Here is a 10122-nt window from a genome sequence, read left to right as displayed (position 1 = left end):
AAATGCACTAGCATGGTTTAAATCATCCTTATCTGACCGTTATCAGTTTGTAGCAGTAAATGATGAGATGTCTCATCGATCACAAGTTCAGTATGGCGTACCACAAGGCTCAGTACTAGGACCGCTGCTGTTCGCTCTGTACATGCTACCATTAGGAGATATCATTAGGAAACATGGAATTAGCTTTCACTGTTATGCTGACGATACTCAGCTGTATATTTCTTCAAAACCTAACGAAACTTATCAATTCACAAAATTAACGGAATGCATAGCGGATATAAAAAATTGGATGACTAGTAATTTCCTACTTCTAAATTCTGAAAAAACAGAGTTTCTAATTATTGGACAAAAAACTTCCTCACGTAATAACCTAGAATACAGTCTAACACTTGATGGCTGCTCCGTTAAGTCTTCGTCGTCGGTTAGGAACCTGGGTGTGCTCTTTGATACCAATCTTTCATTTGAAAGTCACGTGTCTAGTATCTGTAAAACAGCATTTTTCCATCTTAAATATATATCTAAATTACGACATATGCTCTCATTGACAAATGCAGAACAAGTAGTTCATGCGTTTATGACCTCAAGGCTAGATTATTGTAATGCTCTACTGGGTGGTTGCCCTGCATGCTTAATAAACAAACTACAGCTAGTTCAAAACGCAGCAGCTCGAGTTCTTACCAGAACCAGGAAGTATGACCATATTAGCCCAGTTCTGTCAAAACTGCATTGGCTACCTATTAAACATTGCATCAATTTTAAAATATTGCTGATTACTTACAAAGCACTAAATGGTTTAGCTCCGCAGTACTTGAGCGAGCTCTTAACGCATTATAGTCCTTCACGTCTATTGCGATCTCAAAATTCTGGCCAGTTGATAATACCTAGAATATCAAAATCGACTGCTGGCGGTAGATCCTTTTCCTATTTAGCACCAAAACTCTGGAACAGTCTTCCTACCATTGTCCGGGAAGCAGACACACTCTGTCAGTTCAAAGCCAGATTAAAGACACATCTCTTTGACCTAGCATTCACATAATGCATTATAGACTTCTATAGTTCAATGTTAGGCTGCATAGATTAGGTCAGCCGGAACCGGGAATACTTCCCATAAATCCTGATGTACTCGTTACATCATGAGAAGAATGGCATCTACGCTAATTTTAGTGTCTGTGTTTATCCCGAGGTTTTCCTGCAGCCTGCCGGATCCGGGCCGTATCCAGATCTGATGAAGGACCTTCGCCTGGACCCGATGACAACGCAGTGCTGAAGTGCCAACTAGTCTCTCCCTATGGAGGATCCCTTTACCACTCTACAGATAAGGCGTTGTCGGGAAAATTCGTTTCGCGTTCCTACCCCAAAGCGACAAAATAAAATAAAATTCTTTATCAAAATTTATAAGGAAAGACAAGTACTTTGTTTAGGCTTGGAGGGAATTCCAAACCTGCGCACATATATTCAAACGCACATAACTATAGAACCCATTCTAAATGCACATGTGAACGCCATCAGCGTTTCTCACAGGTTCGCGTTTAAAGTCTGTGTAGAGAGAATGGTGTCGTCTTAGCGGCCCCTAATTTAATAACAAATGATCATTGCGACGGAAGCGAATCAATCAAAACTAACTTTAGCTGGAAAATACATTTATTAAAGAACCGCTATAAAGCCAAAACAATCTCTGTTACCTTAAATTATACGCTTATCTCTGTAAAGCTGCTTTGAAACAATCTACATTGTTAAAAGCGCTATATAAATGAAGATGACTTGACTTGACTTGACTTGACCAGTGGAAGTATGTGGGCTCTAAGATCAATCCTGCCGATGAAGCATCTCGTGGACTGAGAGCAGAGGAATTTCTCACACACCAGAAATGGATTAAAGGTCCAGAGTGCTTCTCTTTGTCAGAGAAGGAGTGGCCAATCACTGATGTGGATATAGCTGTGATTCCATCTGAGGACCCAGAGGTCAAAAGAGAAGTAGCTGTGAATGCTATTGTCAAGCACTCAGAAGATCCCACAGACTATCTCATTAATTATTTCTCATCTTGGAGGAAGCTTAAAACATCTGTTGCCTGGTTTCTCCAGCTTAAGAGTTCTTTTGTTCCTGAGCCAAAAGAGAGAAGAGTTCAAATCTACTGAAAGTGACAGAGACATAAGTCAAAGGTTTTGTTGAACAGAAACTTCAGAGCTTCAAAGCCACTCTTGGAGGGAAATCCTTAACTCCAGAAAGTTATGATGAAGTAGAAAAGGCAATACTTCGTTTTGTTCGAAAACGTTTTGTTTAAACCGAAAACGGTTTAAGAGTGAAATTGCCACCCTGAAGAATGGCTTGGTTAATGTCCCCAAGGACAGTTTATTGTACAAGTTGGATCCTATCAAACCTAATTAGACACGAGTGGATCACACTCTGTTAATCAACCCAGTCAACGAGGTAAGAGGTGTAATATATACTGCAAACTTACCTCTGTTTGTTGACAGTTTAACAGCATCCCTCCACCACCCCATCTCCTCACTTCTAGTCCTAAATACTCTTACAACAACGGGGGAGTACTCTGGGTTCGGGCAAAATTTCCGAGCTTGGAGCCCTCCCCCGGATAGCACGCCAAATACGCATAATCTTTACTCTGTTTAATTGATGTAAGGGTGAACTCGTGAATTATCATTATTCCATCTTTTCTCACTGATCATCTAGATTTCTGTTGGGATCATGAGCAAGACCAGGAATGGCTTTAAGACCAGGAATGGCTTTAAGCCCATGAGAGGGAAAAACCTACCTCTACATGTTGACCCCCAGTAGTCATCTGAGCAACTTTTGGCAGCTGCAGTGAAAAAACAAAAGGATTTCAATCAAGACATGGAAGATGGAGAATATGTATTGCTTTATCCAGATGGCTCTCAGATTAAAAAAAATATCCCTGGGACTGACACACCTTTTACCGTTGGACAATACAAAGAGGCCATTGGAAAGGTGTATCAAAGGATCACACTGTACATCTGTACCCTTCCATTCCATTCCATTCCATGTTTATTTATATAGCACATTTAAAAAAAACAAGGTTTACAAAGTGCTGAACAAGGGATAACAACATAAGAGCACATATAAAAACATAAAACGCATAAATCAACATACAATCACACAGTTCTCATGCTGGGGTAAAAGTCTGGGAATACAAATAAGTTTTTAGACGAGATTTAAAAGCTTCGAGGGTTGGGGCCAATTTGACCTGTGGAGGAAGCTCATTCCACAATTTAGGGGCTGCCGCTGAGAAAGCGCGGTCACCCCAGGTTTTTAACCTGTTTTTTGGAGCGACCAGCCTAAGTTGATCACTAGACCTAAGTGACCGTGAGGGGGTATAAACTTGTACAAGGTCAGAAATGTAGCGAGGAGCCAAACCATTTAGTGATTTAAAAACAAACAAAAAGATCTTAAAATGTATTCTAAAATGGATTGGGAGCCAATGTAGTGAGGCCAGGACTGGTGTTATGTGTTCATGCTTGCGAGTTCCGGTTAACAGGCGTGCGTCAGAGTTTTGTACTAACTGTAAGCGTGAATGTAAAGTGCGTTACAGTAGTCTAAACGAGTTGAAATAAAAGCATGAATCACATGCTCAAAGTGCTTAAGAGATAAGACAGGTTTAATTTTAGATAAAAGCCTCAGATAATAGAAACTGGTTTTAACAATGTTATTTATCTGTTTATCAAGTTTAAAGACATTGTCTATTTTGACACCCAAATTTGTGACTATAGGTTTCACATATTGTTGCAGGTAGCCCAGGTCAACGGGAGGAATATCATCGGCCCGATTGGGTCCAAACAAAATGACCTCAGTTTTATCCTCATTTAGATGTAAAAAGTTAGAAGCCATCCAGGCCTTAATATCTTTTAAGCACTCCAGTAGAGGTATGAGGGAGTTGCTTTCACCTCTTTTGAGGTTGAGGACATCCCTTGAGGATTTATTGTCAAAGAGTAGTATTGAAATAGTATGTTTTTATATATTTTATGCACATTTAAACTAAAAACAAAATACTTTATGTGATAAGTGCTTTAAAGGGATAGTTCAGCCAAAAATGAAAATTCTGTCATCATTTACTCAGCCTCAAGTTGTTCCAAACCTGTATACATTTCTTTGTTCTGCTGTAAACAAAGGAAGATATTTGGAATAATGTTTGTAACCAAGCAGCTCTTGCTCCCCATTGACTACCATAGTATTTTTTGTCCTACTATGGTAGTCAATGGGGGGTGAGATGTGCTTGGTTACAAACATTCTTCCAAATATCTTCCTTTGTGTACAAAGAAATGTATACAGGTTTGGAACAACTTGAAGCTGAGTAAATGATGACAGAGTGGGATTCCAACTACAGTTACAGCCTACACATTTAACAATGTAACATGTAATATGAAATAAAGATTGATCACAAAATCTTTTGTGAGGTCATGAAGATGACTCCGTTTCAGAAGATGAGGATGATGATGAAGTTGTTAGGGTGCAACCCAATATGTCACCTCTTGGTGGTGGACCTCTTGGCACCTCTTGGTGGACACAGTGGTAGGTACATCTCAGGGATTTAGGTGTTCAAGATGTCTTTGCAGTACAGCTTATAATGCAATAAAATCCCAGTCATCTAATGGGCTAGTATGTCATATTCTGTAATATAATACACCGGAATTTGTTTATAATCAGGGTATTTCTGTAAGTTCATATTGTGCTGTGATGTTGGTGCTGCAGGCCAAGAGTGCAACAAGACCCAAACAGACAACCTCCTCAGTGGCTGAACTTAAGTCAAGTGACTTCTACAGGTCGGTCATAAGACATAACTTTACATCACATCTTTAGTATTAGGACATAGTTTTTAATTGATTTGGCTCTGTACTTCAGAACACTGGATTTGATATAAAACTATTAGACTAAAGTACTGGACTACAGCCAAAACAACAAAACATGTCTGTGTCAGAATACTTTCTGGATTATCTGTGTTATTGTTGTTCTTGTACCTCTCTTCCACAGTACATATACCAATATATATGCACCTATCACAATTGACAGCAGTTCCTCAGATCTTGAGGAAGTAGAGAAACTACCAGAGAAAGACAGGTACTATCACATAAGAAGTACTTCAGCACCTTGTTCTTTACCAGCCTTTCTTATTTTGCAACCAACATTTTTAATTGCTTTCAGTAGTCATAAACAAAGAATATATATATATATATATTTATTAATTTGGCAGACACTTTCATCCAAAGCGACTTGCAGTGCATTCAAGCTATATATACTATCAGTATGTGTGTTCCGTGGGACTCGGACCCATGACCTTTGCATTGCTAACGCAATGTTCTACCAGTTCAGCAAAAGGACCCCAAGTAAAAATCTGTCAGGCTGTTTCTCTTCAGTTATCCCTCTGCAGAAGAATGTGGTTTTGTGGAAGGAGTCTCAATTACTAAATTTCTAAAGTTGTGATGTCCAAATTATGCTTATCATTTTTGAGCAGTGTTGTATAGCTTACTCATTATAAAGGGCCCATAAAAGACTAAAAACCTAAAAAGTCATGGTTTAAATAATCAACAAAACTAAGAAGACGCAGTGTTAATATTTCTTGCTTTTCACAGACTGTTTGCTTATTTTACAGTGATGGACATGATGGGCTAACAGCTGCAGACGTAGTGTCAAATCTGTAAATTAATCTTAAAAAAACATCCTGTAGCAGATTTGACATTAACCGGGCAAATGTCTGGGATGGTGCCTTAAGAGGTTTCAGGCGATCCTCATTTGACCCCACCTGCAACTTGATGGTGAAATTCACAGATGATGCGGGGCTGACTGAAGAGGCTTTGGACAGCGGGGGGCCTACTCGTGAATTTCTGACCCTGCTGATGGACACCATCAAAACCAGGAGGGTATTTGAAGACAAAGAAAATGCCAAATACATCTCATTTGATTGTAAAGGTAATACTTTTTTGTGAGGTTTTTACAATGTTGTAAATCAATGTGTCCTAACATTGCAATATTGGCATTTTTAGCTGCAGAAGACAATGAGTATTTCCAGATTGGAAAAATGATTGCTGTCTCGATTGTCCATGGAGGTCCAGGCCCTCGTTGTCTTTCCCCAAATTTCTTCCTTTACCTAATTGGTAAAGACAACTGAGGCCCCAGTTGAGGACATACCTGATGATGAGGTCAAGAAGACCCTCCTTGAGGTAATTTGTTAGGCTGGGATTATAAACAATTTCGAGACATTTTTATTCCTTTATTCAGTCTGCATAGGAGCTGGAAGGAAGACCATAAATGATCAATATGCAATACATGCTTAAAAATGTACAGTATAGAAAAAAATGAGTCACAGTATTTCATTCTTTCTAATTAGTGGTGCTTGCCAAAGGCAAGGCATCACTATTGTTATTGCTCATACTTATTATTAGTGGTGCTTGACAAAGTCAAGGCATCACTATTGTTATTGCTCATACTTATTATTAGTGGTGCTTGACAAAGTCAAGGCATCACTATTGTTATTGCTCATACTTATTATTCTTATTTTTATTCTGGACAAAGTTTGGCGCGTAACTCGCCCCGCACCGTTTGTCTCAGACCCCTGAGTGAGGTGTCAAATCGAGCGGCTCATTGAGGAGAGGTGTGCTATGACTTTTCTAAGCGATCGGGTGTACGATGTTCGCACAGCGGACGAAAAAGCGGCCAAAAAAGTCCCATTGACTTTGCATAATAACATGCTAAGAAGTCTATAAAAACTCCATAGTAACCATCTATGACAACTATCAATCACTGAATAACACCATAGCAACCACCAAAAATACCTTAGCAACCACCCTGAACACCCTAGCAACGTCTAGATACGCTCTAGCAACCACCCAAAATACCCTAGCAACTGCCTAGCAACGCCCTAGCATCCACCCATAATACCATAGCAACTGCCTAGCAACACCATAGCAACCACCTAGCAACGCCCTAGCAACCACCCATAATACCCTAGCAACTGCCTTGAAACCACCCAGAATACCCTAGCAACACCACAGCAACCACCCAGAACACCCTAGCAACCACCTAGCAATGCCCTAGCAACCACCCATAATACCCTGGCAAACGACTAGCAAACACCCAGAACACCTTAGCAACTGCCTAGCAAGCGCCTAGCAACCACCCAGAACACCCTAGCAACCGCCTAGCAACCGCCTAGCAACCACCAAGAACACCCTAGCAACCGCCTAGCAACACCCTAGCAACCATCCAAAATACTTAGCAACCATCTAGCAACAGCATAGCAACCACCCAGAACACCCTAGCAACTGCCTAGCAACCACCCAGAACACCCTAGCAACCACCCAGAATACCCTAGCAACCACCTAGCAACACCATAGCAACCACCCAGAACACCCTAGCAACCACCTAGCAACCACTCAGAATACCCTAGCAACCGCCTAGCAACACCATAGCAACCACCCAGAACACCCTAGCAACTGCCTAGCAACAACCCAGAACACCCTAGCAACCACCTGAACAACATGAATAAGCCATACCTCAGCACCAGAACATCGTACAGACATGTTTGTTGGCTTGTATGCAATCATGTACCACACTCTAGCAACCGAGTGGTGAGTTTTGCCACTGCAAGCACCACTTCACATTTTCTTCAGGAAATGTACATTCTAGTCTGACATTACTGTTCAATGCTGCTCTGTTTGCATCTATGCTATCTGTTTTAGATGATCCCACCTTGCTTTATATTTATGTCATTACAAACCACTTTTAAAAAAAGAAAAATTATGAATAGTCCAAGCTTTACTAATTTGTATAATTGTAATGTGGCCTGTTATCTGGTCCAATAAAAATAAATACATTTCATTGCTTTCTATTTGGAGTGAACTCCAGGGACTCATAGAAAAACACTCTAGCATGCTTCAGACAGCAGGCTGCTATCGATTCATGAGGACTCTGGGGGAAAAGAAAAAAGTAGTAGATGATTACATTCAGTGGTATTTCATCTACCGAAACCATGTTTCCATCCAGAGGTATAATATTCTACTTACTCTGTGGGCATGTAACAAAACTTTAATATAAAGTTAAATGTACATTTTTAGTAATAACATGACTACTTTAATACTTTCAATACTTTATACTAATAAGAGCTAAATATGGTGGTTGAAGTAGTGTCACCTCATATCTTGGTCTTAAAATGAAAAATCTGCATATCTTTCAGTAGTTGTTCATATAACCCCCTTGTAGTGCACTTTTTGACTTGGATTTTTTTGTAGGTTCAAAGAGGGACTAGCAACTCTTGATTTTGTCAATGCCTTGGAACAGCATCCTTCACTCTTCTTCTCATTCATGTGCTACACTAGCTGCGTTTACATGGACACTTATAATCGGATTGACGGCTCAATCGGACTAAAAAACCTTCATGTAAACACCTTAATCGATCCAATTGAGTTCGATCCGAATGAAATTTCGATCCAAATGAAAGGGGTGGTTTATTCCTTTTGTAATCCGATCGAGAGAACATGTAAACACTTGATCGGATTGAAAACCGAAACTGAAAGGACTGCGCATGTGTGATGACGTTAAATAGCGTAATGACGTTTAATGCGCGGAACGAGCTGTTCTTCCTGTTGAATAAAGTGTCATATAAATAAGTGTCCCGTCATTCTAAAATTCTCATTTCACTCAGCGTCTGTGAAGTGAAGCAGGACAACGTCCCACCAGTCCTTGTTTTGGATTCTCATCCACAGACGACTGGTTTTGGCCGCGGGGAGGGGCATTTTTTACTGCGTGATAAATATAAGCAGCACGGCAAAATGCTTAATATACTCATTGTCTCCAAATCATGACCAGAGACAGATTAAAATTACGTCTGCGGTTTAAAACAAGTATAGAACCAATAGAGGAGAATAGTTATGCGTGAACAGCGGGAAACGTCCCGGGTTACGTATGTAACCCTAGTTCCCCGAAGGGACGGACGCTGCGTGTAATCGCCTCCAGCGTAGTGCGTCTGAAGCATGAATGAAATCAGTCAATGGAGAGACGGAACGTAGTAGGCGGGTGACGTCACCGACCAGGAAACTATAAAGCACCCCTGAATCACAAGCGAGACAGCTTCTGATGTTACTGAAGCAAGCGATCCAAGGGGATGCCGGGAGCATGGCAGGACACGCAGCGTCCGTCCCTTCGGGGAACTAGGGTTACATACGTAACCCGGGACGTTCCCCTTCAGGGACTACCGCTGCGTGTAATCGCAGTGGGAACGCAATACCCACGTCCCCATGCGAGCAAGTCTCCGTCGTGTGTAATCAAGGCGCACAGGCTGACGAAAGAACTTGCGCCCCAGGAGTGGAGCTAAAATTGAGACAATAAAATCTGACGAATGTGTGCGGTGAGGACCAGCCTGCCGCATCACAAACATCCTGAAGAGAAACTCCTGAAAGGAGAGCTTTAGAAGCAGCCGTACTCCGGCTGGAGTGAGCCCGTACAGCCAACGGTGAAGGCTGGCCGGCCGACTCGTAAGCAAGTGAGATGACCGGCCCAAAACAAACGAACAGCTGTTCAGACTTCCTCCACAGGGCAGCTCTGTGGACATACGCATCTAGAGCCCTAACTGGGCAGAGCAAATTAAGTTTCTCCTGGTCCGACGTCAGAAACGGAGGAGGACAAAAAGCCTGCAGTATGACAGGTCTAACTACAGTAGTTGGAACCTTAGGAACATAACCTGGCCTAGGATAGAGGAAAGCCTTAGCCATGCCAGGTGAGAACTCCAGGCACGAGGGAGCAACCGAGAGTGCTTGAATGTCTCCAATCCTTTTAAGAGACGAAATAGCAAGCACGAAAATAGCTTTGAGAGTAAGGAACTTCTCGGAAACCTCTTCCAGGGGCTCAAAAGGAGCTAGGGAGAGACCCTCTAAGACGATGGCCAAGTCCCATGATGGCACCCTCGTGCGTACTGCTGGCCTTAGCCTCAAGGTGCCATGAAGGAAGCGAGATATAAGTGGGTGTCTCCCAAGAGAAACTCCACTCAAAGGAGCGTGGTAAGCAGCCAGGGCCGCCACGTACACCTTCAGTGTGTTCCCCTGGAGAAGCAGAAGCAGAAGCAGAAGCAGAAGCAGAAGTTTCCCCTGGGACCATAGAAGG

General features: G+C 41.7%; 1 long non-coding RNA gene across 1 annotated transcript; it reads left to right on the top strand.

The window, feature by feature from the left end:
• Positions 1 to 4316: 4316 nt before the first annotated feature.
• Positions 4317 to 5088, top strand: LOC311070131. Its single transcript, XR_014603623.1, has 3 exons — positions 4317 to 4542; positions 4723 to 4793; positions 5002 to 5088. It is a non-coding gene; the product is annotated as an uncharacterized lncRNA (long non-coding RNA).
• The last annotated feature ends 5034 nt before the right edge of the window (positions 5089 to 10122 follow it).

The sequence above is a fragment of the Abramis brama genome (assembly GCF_963993115.1).
Source record: "Abramis brama genome assembly, chromosome: 19".
Lineage (NCBI taxonomy): Eukaryota > Metazoa > Chordata > Actinopteri > Cypriniformes > Leuciscidae > Abramis > Abramis brama.
This window is presented reverse-complemented; position numbering and strand designations above follow the sequence as displayed.